We start from the raw sequence: 12,289 nt of genomic DNA on the forward strand, positions 1-12,289 counted from the left end.
CAATAGGGTCGAATATTAGTTGGTGCACTCCAAGCAATAACGGAATCCAATGATCATATGATCGAAGAGGTGTAAGTCCTAGTGATTCTGCAAATACATCCATTAATTCTCCAAGCAATGATTGAATATTTTCATCATGTTTTAGGCACTACAACTTCTTCTTCAATGCTCCATAATTATACTAAAAATTCATGGTGTGCCTTTCAAAAAACCTTCTCTATTATATGGCTAGTAACAGTTGTGACCTTATTGTCATGCTTTCCCTTTAGTATCACTTACTTTTCATTGACAAAAAAATTATAATCAATTTAAAAAAATTAAGAAATATTATCTAGAGTTAATAGTGACTCAATTCCAAGCATAACCTCACATTCCTTCAATGGTAAAAAATATACAAGCAACTCTTAATCCTATATAACAAGCTTTACTTTAGAATACTTACTATCACAAATTAAAATTTCCCTATCAACAATCTTCACATCTAACTCATCATAACGTTCAATGTGGTAGGCCAATTGTGCATCAATCTTATCATCCATAAAATTATTAGTGCTATCAATATCAATCAAAATAATAACATATTGATGTTTCAAAAGCCCTTCAACTTTCATAGTTTGAGGATTAGAATAGTCAGCTACTATATGAACAATATGTGTGGTAGGTTTAATAATATCATCATTATCGGTACCTTCATGATCAGAGTCTATAGGTACAGGGGATCGATCCTCTTTGATCGCTTCGAGGGGATCGGCCCTCTTTGATCACTTCGAGAGGATCGACCCTCCTTGATCACTTTGAGGGGATCGGTCTCCTAGGGTTTGTCCATAGAGTAAATAACATTTCATTGATTGATGGATTGATTGATTTCAAAAAAAAAGGGTTACATCACTATTTATAGAGTTCCATCTAGAGTCCCCAAGGACTTGGACTCTTAATAATAAATAAATATTAAATAAACCTCTACATGATTCTAACTAAACTAAACAGACTCAATAAACGACTGGACTAAATAAACTCAATAAACATTATTCAAAAGCTCAAAAAAAGATCCCAACACTTGCTTAGAAGCAAGGGGGCTCCTTCAAAGTTTTAATACCAGGTATTAAAATCATGAAGTTTTATCTAAGAAAATAAAAAATTTAAAAAGAAAACTAAGAATAAGACAGTGATTCGATGGACGATCAACCTCCAAACTAATCCAAAGCTTTGAATTATATTTGATTGCTTAAGAAAAATAATCAAAGATATTATATATATAGTTATTTAATCCTTAGTCAAGTAGGACTAGGATTTCTACCAAAGTAAATAAATAAAAATAACATAATTTGCTACATCAAACTACTTCTACCATAATTAGGAAAAACTCAAAATTAAATAAAAAATAAAAAAAATAATATCAAATCTCTAAAATTAAGAAATCTTAACATCATAATAATTGGTATTATAGCTAATTTAATATTGGGACGATATTGTAACACCCACAAACAAATAGAATCTTCTTTTCTCTCATTCTTTTAAAAAAAACTTTTATTATTAAAAAATGAGAGAGAGAGAGATAGAGAGAGAGAGAGAGAGAAAAAAAGCTGGTCAGTAAGCTTTACAGTTTGATAATTTAGGAATAAAAATGAAGGAAATGGCTGTAAAGGAGGAAGCCAGCTATTTGATGTTATTTACAACAGCTTTAAAAATTCATGGAATGAAAGAAGAGTCATTGATATAGTTGATGAGATAGTTAGCACTACTATTTAGGTCGGGATTGATCTTAGTTCATCTACCTATTTTAGACTTGGATCAGATCATGCATGTCTTTCCTATCATCGGTGATCAGTTTCGGGTTAATATTAGCTTAAACCTATTAATTAATATAAGGAATTAGGCGAGTGGAATTTGAGTTTGGATTTGGATTGAAATGAACTTGTTTATGTCTTGAGTTGGATATAGTTGGATTTAAGCATCGACCTTAAGCTGGATGACATTGCGATTTATGCTAAGACCATGTGGAATTTGAGTCTGAGGCAATTTTATTTGCATGTATTACTACTTTCTTAGTTGGAATGGAATGGAATGGAATGGAATTACCAGCGGCTGCCCAAAGGAATAGGATCGTGTATCCGCAACTATCTAATTAGAAATGTTGACGCAACTCATTCTAATTAGAAATGTTTGTTTCTCATTAACTATATGATTGAAGGAAAAGATATTCAAGTTCTAAATGACAAACATAATAACGATCGAAACCTGCTTTAGGAATCTAAATGTGGATTATATATGTTCTTATTGTCGGGAGGGAAAGAATGCTTCAAACCAAAAGAATTTTCAGAGATTAATAATCAAAACACATATCAGAAAAAAAAATTAAATTAAAATGGTTAGATACTTTTTGCCTATATCTATCTATAGAAAAAAAATCATTTCTTAGCAATGTGAGATCAATTTTAAATTATCTATCTCCATCTTCTAGTGACAAAGCCAGGGAATCATAAAAACAACACATCTTCTAGTGACAAAGCCATAGAATATTAACGTAACCAACAAAAGAGCTTGTCACATCTTAAGTTTTACTTTTACGAATATTAAAAGATTAAATGTAGATATAGTTTCAACATCTGTCTCCTCAAACAACATAATTCGTTGGTAAAAGACAATCACAACTTCTTGATGATTGTGTATATATCGATGTAACAACATACCCTTGAAAGATTAAGATTAAAGAGAAAGCAAACAAGAGACAAGAAGGAGAAAAGAGACTTGAAAGGCCTATTGATAGGCTATTTTGATTGATAATTACGTCAATCAAAGATATAAAAAAAAATCAAAAAAATAGTCCTTGGATCTTCTTTGGACACATTCGCGATCCTCTTATAGATGTTATGAAATAGATCGACACAGAGTCATGTTATAGCTCTCCAAATAGGCAAATGACTAAAGTTCGACATAGTTATTTTTGTAGTTAGCTTAATGAGTCAAATCGATTTCACGTTTATATTGTCAATCGAGTTTGTAGATCTATTATTGAGATAATGATTTGTAGGTATGTGTTTAGCCCTCCTATCAATACGCAAATAAGACATTTTTGAGAAATATTATGACATATGATATTTAGCTTTCAAATTTAGCCTAATATACATTTGGCCACAAATCCTATTTACGTAAGAGGTGAGAAGAGATCATTGAATTGGCGCATATGTATATGGGTTTGAAACGTTCCAACACTATCTTGAAGAGAGGGAAAGTGATCAAACAAACTTTTGCATTTGAAAAGAGATCGTCACATTTCCATCGTGATTACTTGAATATTCAAAGAGTTTCTCTGTATCATAAGACCTATAATATTAAAATTAGTAAAACATATACAACAATCTTAGTCAACAAAAAAATTAAAATTATATTAAAGAAAAAGGATCACAAATCATAATTATTTCTCAAATAATAGTAACATGGTACTACTAGTCTAATATCTAAAACTAGAAAAAAAAAAAAAAAACAACGAACCAAGATAGAAATAGAAAAATCTATTGAACTTTAATTTATTTGAGTTTATTAAGATATCACATCACCTTGATCTACGATAAAATTATCTTATCTTATCATATTCATATTTATTTTATTTTTTTAAGACTCCATCTTATTGACTTTATATAAAATAAAACCAAAAGAATAACTTTAATCTTTATAAGTTGTTCGTTTCATGGATCAAACACTTATTGGGTGCCTTATACGCGTATTATCACTTTCGTCCTCAACGAGGATCTCTACCCCTTCGATGAGGTATGAAATGTTGAAGTAACACCCACAAAAGGCAAAAGACTCTAAAGTTAAAACGATATGAAAATTTATCATGGATTTAATTCTACCTGCATCTTCGCTGTTGTTTCATCTAAGGAGGATTTGCCTTGCCTTGGGATCTCTCTCCAAATGATGCATAGAAATCATGGTGAGGAATCCATGTTGTAATCATGAATCACGTAATCCTCGGGATGAAGGTTATCCATCACTCACCCATCATTAGGCCCTGTTTAGCTCATGGTTAGAGTTCTAAGAGGCCTCATTGCTTATTATGTATTGAAGATTAATTATATAAACAATATGTAAGTACAAAAATTATAATATGTTATTATTATTTAAAAAATTTTAATGTCAAAATCTGAAATCAAATAACAATAGATCAAAATTTATGATGCATACCTTTCAGGTTTTCAAAAAATCTTTATCTAATCTTTAAGTGTACCATCGTCGAAATTTAAAATCTGTAGTAATGTCGATATATAAGAAAAATTAGACTGTCTTCTCCTATCTTCCTATCTTTCACAGGACTGCTATAAGGAATAGATTTAGGAACTAAAAGGAGATGAAAAAAGATCTGTAATATCTCATTATTTGGTTCACGTTACTAAGTAGAGATGAGAGAAAATTTATAATCTCTCCATACATTTGTATAGCTGCTTATCTACATATATACGTATCTAATTATTCATGCTAAGTCCCTAAGAGGTCATGTCCTTTTATAGATGAGAGCAGAGGGTCTAGGATAAATAATTAGAAAAATCTCTTTCATTAAGGTAATATCATGAGAAATCCTATCATAATTGGATTTCATTTCTATTACTCGATATTCGTAATTAGAATTCAATCATCTATAATATATCTTACCTAATTAGATAGGGCTATATAATCTAATATTTTCTCAATTAACTAATTAATTTGTAAGATAAAAATGGTTTAAAATCAAAAATAAATAAAATAAAATTTATTTAAAAATAATTTTACTCAATTGGATTCTGTATTTTAAAATTTATTTATATATATATGAATTAAAAAATAGATCGATAAATCTAATAATTATAATAATACTATATTAAGTTTAACTAGCAATGCGAGTCATAAAAGTTGTATGTCATCAATATAATACTTCCTTTTATATATTACAACACCGTTAGCCTTTTCAAATGTAATCCAAAATGATCATTGTAATTTATCTTATCAAGATAATCCTACTATCATATTTAACCATAATATATAAATATATAAATATAAACAAGATAGCAGAAATAAATAACTTTAAGTATGTAAACAAGATGTCAATTATAATGTCCAATCAAACTTGCATCATCATTTTTTTTTTATGGGTTGCTCAGAAACATAATCATAAAAACATATTCTTTCAAACACATTATGCTATAAATCCTAAGTGAATGGATTAACAATTAGTATAATAAAACTCAAGTTATTAATTAAATATTAGTTATTTATAGACTTTTTTTTCTCTAATAATCAAGTATTTTATACTATAATGCATAGAGATATAATAGTACTTATCATTCTTAGAGAAAAAAACTACTATGATATGTCACAATGTATTTTTAATGACTTGACAATTAAGTCTGACCATACTAAGTTATAAGATAAAATTTTGTAATTATAAAGCTTGATTAATGACCTCGAAGCATGTCATAAAATCAACTTCTATTATTAATAATATAATAATATATTTTTTTATATTTTTTTTATAAATTATCTCTCCAATTGATATAGATATAAATCTTAAAATAGAATTCCTATTATTGAAATAATTTATAAAATCAGCATTTGAAAAATATCATCATTTCAAACTGATCTAATATCATATATGTGAGCATATAATCCTTCGTCTCTTCTAGATATCTTCTAGATATATTCATTCTTATGTAACTCTAATGGCTACTTAGCATTTTAACTATAAAACGGATATTTAATCTAGCATAGGATTGAGCATATAATAGACTTCCAATTGCATATGTATAAAAATATAATACATTATTTGATTTTTTAAGCCATTTTAAAAATACTTATTTTGACTAATTTTTTTATTTTTATCATTTGCTAAACAAAGTTGTATAGTAAATCTTTCTAAGACATAGTTAGTATATCCTTTTTTAGATAGTCCTAGTAATCTTTGAGATCTATCATTGAATATGTTAATGTTAATAATGTAAAATGCCTCATTCATATCGACCATCTTAAATTTTTTTGTGAGAAATTTCTTGGTTTAGTATAATAAATTAAGATCACAATTTACAAGCAAAATAATATACATGTATAAGACCAATATAATAAACTTGTTCCCATTGATCTTCAAATATAAATACGGATCAACAATATTTTTCTAAAATCTAAAGAAAATAATGATATTAAGAAACTTTATATATCATTGTCTAAAGCCTTATTTAAGGTCATAAATAAATTTCCTAAATTTACATACTAAAATTTGAATTTCTTTCATTTTCTCTACAAATCATTTAAGTTAACCTATATAAAACTAGATCCCCATTCAAAAAATTTATTTTTTACATCTATATGATGTAACTCAAAATCATAATTAGTCACTAATGTTATGACGATTCTTAATAAGTTCATTTAAAAAAAAAAAGATATCTCATTATAGTCGATTCATTCTTTGTGAGTAAAACCTTAAACCATAAGTATGGTTATTATATCGTTTGATATTATCCTTTCAGTCATGTTTATATAATAGACTCTTTTATAATTATTAGGCAATTCAACGAGGTCTCCGATATCATTTTGATCATTAATTTTAACTTTTCTTTTATTACATCATATCACTTTTCAAAATCATTACTTTTCTTGTAAAAACAATAAGAGTTCCTTTTAATTCCTATATCATAATCTAATTCTTATATACATATCACATAATAATAAAAAATAATAAGTCTCATTTTCCTTTGAGATATTATCAAAAATATCAATTGTGGTTATTCTATAATATCATTAGCAGTGATATCAATATTATGTGGGAGTTCACTAATATTATTTTATTATTCATCTTTATTATATCATTTAATAATTTGAGTAATAATAATATCTCGAATGCTAGTATTAACCTATATCCCCTTAATGTCAAGATTAAATTTTGATATTTTCACTCTCGTTGATTCACTATTTTCTAGGAATCTTACATTATCAAATTCGACTATTCTTGTACTATGATTAGGGAAATTAAATATATACCTTTTTTATTTTTTTAATTAAATAATAAAATATCTAGAAATAATCATTAAATCTATTTTCTTTTTATATAAATTTAAGACCCTTATCTCTATAAGACAATCATAAATATATAAATATCTTAAGTTTGGCTTCCTATCAAGTCTATAACTCAAAAGAAGTTAATAGAATTGAATATACATAATCATCCTTAAAAGCTTCACATCACATTGATTTCACCTTTTAGCATCGTATTCTACTATGACACATTTGATAAAACGTATTGAGCATAAATACCCTACTCTTTTTAGAAATCTAGCAAAAGAATTATAATTATGATCGGATATATCATAACTATCATAAAATTTATCACCTCTATCAGATTTAATAATTTTGACTTTTCTATCTAATTTTCTCTCTACTTCATTTATATATACCTAAAGGCGTCGACAGCTTGAGACCTTATATGAATTAGATATATATACTTAAATCTCAACATGTTATCTATAAAAGTGATAAAATGTCTTTCTTTACTAAAACAAAAATATAAAGTGACCCATAGATATAAGCATATATAATCTCAATGAGTTTATGAAACTATATTTTATCCCAATATTTAATTACAAGATCATTGTAAACTCAAGATTCACATTAATTCTGTATAGACTATTATACATAATTCAAAGGTTAATTTTTATTAAATCATACCGAGTTTACAACCATAAAAAGAGAAATAATATCTTGACAATTCTAGGCAAAGAACCTAAATTTATAGAATTGTAAGAACATAGCATATATCTTCAAGATCTATTAAATAAATCATCTCTTGGCATAGGCGATAAGTACCTACAACTATCACTTTCGCTTTCAAAGATTTCTTATAATGATAAATATTTTTTTTATTATTAGTAATATATGTTGAAGCGTCAGAATCAATCCATCAAATACTAGAAAAAAATTTTTATAATGTTTGATTTGAAACATACAAATGTCAAACTTATAACTTTCTCTTTCAAACCAAACCTTATAATTCTACTTCATGTAATACTTTACTATGAAGATTTTCTTTTTATGAGTTTATAAAGTATTTATAAACTCAAGTAATTTACACTTCAACTTTCTTTTATTGTTACATTCATGCTTAATGTTTTTGAACTTACAATTTTGTCAATCGTATTGATGATATAATCTTGAATTTCTCATATGCTATTATTTTGAATTTGAGTCAATTTTTTCATTAAGGTGTCAACTAATAACTTGTTAGTAAATTTAAATTAATCTTTAAATTATTTTATTACATTAATTGTAAACTATAATAAAGTCTAAATATTATTAGTAATTATCATAAAACTAAGTCCTTTATATCTTTTGTTATCAGTTATCTCAATTATTTATTACATAAAAATTTTAATAATTAAGCATATGATCCTTTCAACTAATCTAATCAAGGTTATACACACCTAGTATAAATTGTATATACTTAGGTCATTCATAATAATTTAATTCAGAAACTATAGAGATATTTATCAAGATGTAATGAAGGAAATATCGCTATAATATTAATGTTTTAATTTTTTTAATAAATATTAAACTATTGATAGCATCTCTATTTCACATTTAGATTAAATATTGATATATATATAGTATTTATACAAAAATATTTATGAAAAACTGATACTATCCTCGTGGATAGGTATACAACCATACACTACAAGAATATCCAAAACAGTATCATCTTATCCCATCACATAATTATTCAAAATAGATTCCTTTTTGAGATTATCTAAATCTCCTCATAATGTGTGCTATTGTGAATATTATTTTCTTTAGGTCAAGGCTACTTAGGTTGCTATAAAACCAATACAATAATATAAAATATAGTTTAAAATATCTTTAAAATAATAAATTATTTATTGTAAATTACATCTCATAAGTATATCTTCCCAAACTACTTTGGTAGTTATCGATTAGATAAAACTTAGAGATATGAGTTATAAATAATATTTATCAATTTTTTTCAATCCAATTTATGTTGAAATAGTTTAATAACAAAATAATAACTGTAATAATTATTGAATATTAATTAATATAAAGAAAAACTCATATGATAACTATAATCATGATGAAACATAAATCATATCTTTATATGAAAAATAAATATTATTTTATAATTTAAAAAAAATATATATATATATATATGTGAATAACAAAATAAATATCCAAGAATAATAATTAAAATTTTATTCATCATATACAAAATGTTATCAATATGTCATATTAGAAAACTAGCAAAGAAAATTATAATTTATATTTTTTAAAAATTTTGTATGAGACCTTAAATTAGACCAATCAACCCTATTTAATTGGGTAGGCCTAGAATTTAGGCTATTCAAAATTAGGCTAAACTATTCACTCATGTAGGCCCGTCAAAATTAAAATTGACTAAGACTAAAATTTGACTTTTTTTCAAATTCGATCAAGACTTGATTGATCAAATCTAAATCTAGTCGAGCAATCACAATATAATAATGATTAAGTTCGATAAAAATATTTAATTAAAATAAATCAAATTAATTAATTTTATAATTAAGGATATAAATCAAAAATTTTAAAATTTTAAAGGTAAACTATAATTTTATTTAGGATATACAATAAAAAATTTATTTCTAAGGGTAGAACTGTTAAAAGGATATAAATTAGAATTAAATAAATTTATAAAAATAAAACTATAATTTTAATTAAAAAAACCCTAAATGTCACTCCCTTTTTGCGATCGTTGTGTGAGGCACGACCATCGTTGTGCACAGTCACAGCATGAAGCACGGTTGCCACTTGCATGAGGCATCATAGCCACCATCCACGGCTACTGTGGTCGTGACCGTCACCATAGTTTGCAACCATTGCCTACCCATAGCCTCTACATCCATGTGCGATTGTGTGTGCACGCCATTGAGTGACCCCCATAGTCACTATGACATGGTTGTGCACACACACGCCACCCAATGACCCCATTGACCTTTGGCATCTAGTAACGCTAATTGCAACTAGCAGATGCCACCACAATGGCATTGCTGCAACCGTTATAGTCGTTGTAAGTAGCGATGGTGCTACTGTAGCCGCCACACACAGGTACGTAGCCACCATAGACATAACGAGCAGTGGCATTGCTACAATCGTCACATACAATGACACCACGCAACCATCATAAGGCTATCGCAACCTATAGTGCTTGTATTAGGTACGCAACCACTGCTCACAATTTAGCTAGCAACCACCGTAAGCCGCCACCCTCAAATAATACTATCGTCGATAGTAAGCTATCGATAATGGTTCATCGATTAAGCATAAAGAACCTTATATCGCTTGCAAGCAAGCGATAGGATGGGCTTGATAGAAAAGCATATCGACATTATAGACGAATTGTTGATACATCATAAATAAAAATTGATTAACACATTTTCGTGAGCAAAAGGTGCTAAAAAATAGATCTAAAGTATTTGATTTTATAACCATGATTGTAATACCAATTGTTAGCATAAAAATCATAATATATTATTGATATGCTAAAATTTTGATATTAAAATCTGAAATCAAATAAAAATATATCTAAATTTATGATGTGTACCTTTCGATGGTTCTTAGAAAGTCTTTATCTAATTTATAAGCACACCATCATCAGATCCAAAGTCTATTATGATATCAATATAGAATTAGAACTAGACATGTCTTCTCATCTCTTCCTATCTTTTACAGGATTGCTATGAGTGATGGATTTAAGGACAAAATTAAGATGAAAGAAGAGTTATAATATGTCATTGATTAGTTCACGTGACTAAGGGAAGATGAGAGAAGATTTGTAATCTCACAATAATATTACATATCCATACATCTGTGTATCAGTTTATTTGGGTATTGCATATCCAATTATTCACGCTGAGTTTCTAGGAGGTACTATCCTTTTATAAATGAGAGCATACGGTCTAAAATAAGTAATTAAGATAGTCCCTCTCATCAAAATCATCTCCTAAAAAATTCTTACATAATTAGATTTTTTTATTGCTCGATTATCATAATCAAATCCAATCATATCCATAATATATCTTATAATAGAATCATATAATCTAATAGGCTTAGCAAAATATATGGCTATGAAATTAATGCATTAGTTGAGAGCCCACCTTGTAATCCCAACCTTGTATCTCTAAGCACACGATTCGCCATGCAAACTTGTAGAGTTGGCTTCCTTCTCTAACTCCGCAATGGCTCCAAATCTTCCACCCCATTCCTTTTCATTTAGCCTATGTAAAAAATTTTATGCTGTGCGAAACTTATTAGAAGAAGTATAATATCAATAGCTTAAGGAGTGCTTTATTTATGCTATGTAATAAATACTACGATATGATGACGTTAGAGAAATAATTTGATCACATTTATATCTGGCAGCAGGACATGTATGGCTTGGCGTTTGACAAATGGATGCGATTAACATTTCTCTTTATCCACAACGATTTATATCGGTATAAAAACCTAATTCCAAATGCAAAATGCAAATATAATTGCATGATCAAAATAGCACACGAGAGCTTCGGTTCTATAAAGAATGTTGTTCATGTGTCCATATGGACGGCCACAACAAATTGGTGCAATCCTAAACAACATCATCATCCCACACGTCGTCTTAGTCAACCTCTCATAATTGCATCTACAGAAACAACGTTTCCATCCGATTAAATGCTTCGACTATTTGCGTACGGATGTGTACGTAAGAAGTTAGAGGTTAATGGATTGCAAACTTAAACGTGTTAGAGCTGTCACTTCATATTTTGATTGAATGTTGGAAATGGATTCATATGGCTCGATATCAAGTATTGTAATTAAATATTTTTTAAAAAATATCGTATTAGGTATGTAAACTATATGAAAATATATAAAAGAGATATTGTATCATATTTCTTCTTCTTTTTTTGGCCAAATTAGTTTATGCATATGTTCAAATCTTAGACATTATTAGATAAGAAAACTAGAAAGAAATAAAAATATGAAAATAATTTATATTTCGTGTGATGCAATTAATTAATCAGTAAGTGCTTTATGAAAGATAAGCATGATGATTCAAAGAAATAGATCAAATACATGATGAGTTTAATTATACTTGGAGATAAATGTGAATAATATAATACCAAATTTGAGACCACGTTTGATAATTTTTTTAATATGACGACATCTCCCTGAGCTCATTAAAATTGTGACTATTGATAGTGAGTTCATGGAATCAAAAATCTAGTCTTCGCTATTGATGGTTAATAAA

This window comes from Musa acuminata, chromosome BXJ1-5 (genome assembly GCF_036884655.1).
Source record: "Musa acuminata AAA Group cultivar baxijiao chromosome BXJ1-5, Cavendish_Baxijiao_AAA, whole genome shotgun sequence".
Classification (NCBI taxonomy): Eukaryota; Viridiplantae; Streptophyta; class Magnoliopsida; order Zingiberales; family Musaceae; genus Musa; species Musa acuminata.